At 40.9% G+C, this 592-nt stretch overlaps 1 protein-coding gene across 1 annotated transcript in view; it reads left to right on the top strand.

Annotated features, from left to right (window-relative positions):
- The window catches only part of LOC101856948 (canalicular multispecific organic anion transporter 1-like), a 41,715-nt gene that overhangs the window by 1,395 nt on the left and 39,728 nt on the right, over window positions 1-592 (top strand). The gene's annotated exons all lie outside the window — the stretch shown is intronic.

Below are 592 nucleotides of genomic sequence, written 5' to 3'. Positions count from 1 at the left end.
ATGAATTTGACAGCGACAATGTTTCAAAATTAGAAAAGGGAAGCAGTGATTATTTGATTATATAGACGCTTCGCCCCTGTGCTTATGGTCCTAATTCCTGCAACGAATACCCACGAACTGATCAAAAAGTTCTTTGTTGATTCCGAGCACAGTGGTTGGGATATTGGAATGCTTACAGTGAAGCGCAGTTATCAACATAATAATATGGTCGCTTGGGACAAGCGGGCAAACCCAGATTTCGGGGGTTTCAGGAATCTTGACCTACACCAAAAGTGGGCATTGCCCTACCTATGGGAAACGTTTGGTTTCATTGGTGTGTATATTATTTGTTTGGTTGTAAAGAAAACTCCCCTTGTCTTTTAAGGAAACTGAACAAGAGGCAAAACTTTACCTTTGATTTTCTCAAAACAGCATTGTTCGAGATAGCCCCCTTGTTGTACTTAAAAGCGACCATATTGTAAAGGTAAACTTGCCCTCTCCCGCTCGAAACTGACTTGACATCGTGCACAAAACAGGGCTCATTATCATTATGTTCAGCACTTCTGTTCATCTGTCTTCCTTCTTTTTTTTCTAACCTTAAGCCAAGAACTGC

This window comes from Aplysia californica, unplaced genomic scaffold (assembly GCF_000002075.1).
Source record: "Aplysia californica isolate F4 #8 unplaced genomic scaffold, AplCal3.0 scaffold01224, whole genome shotgun sequence".
Lineage (NCBI taxonomy): Eukaryota > Metazoa > Mollusca > Gastropoda > Aplysiida > Aplysiidae > Aplysia > Aplysia californica.
The sequence above is the reverse complement of the archived record's forward strand: the minus strand, read 5'-3'. Positions and strand labels throughout refer to the sequence as shown.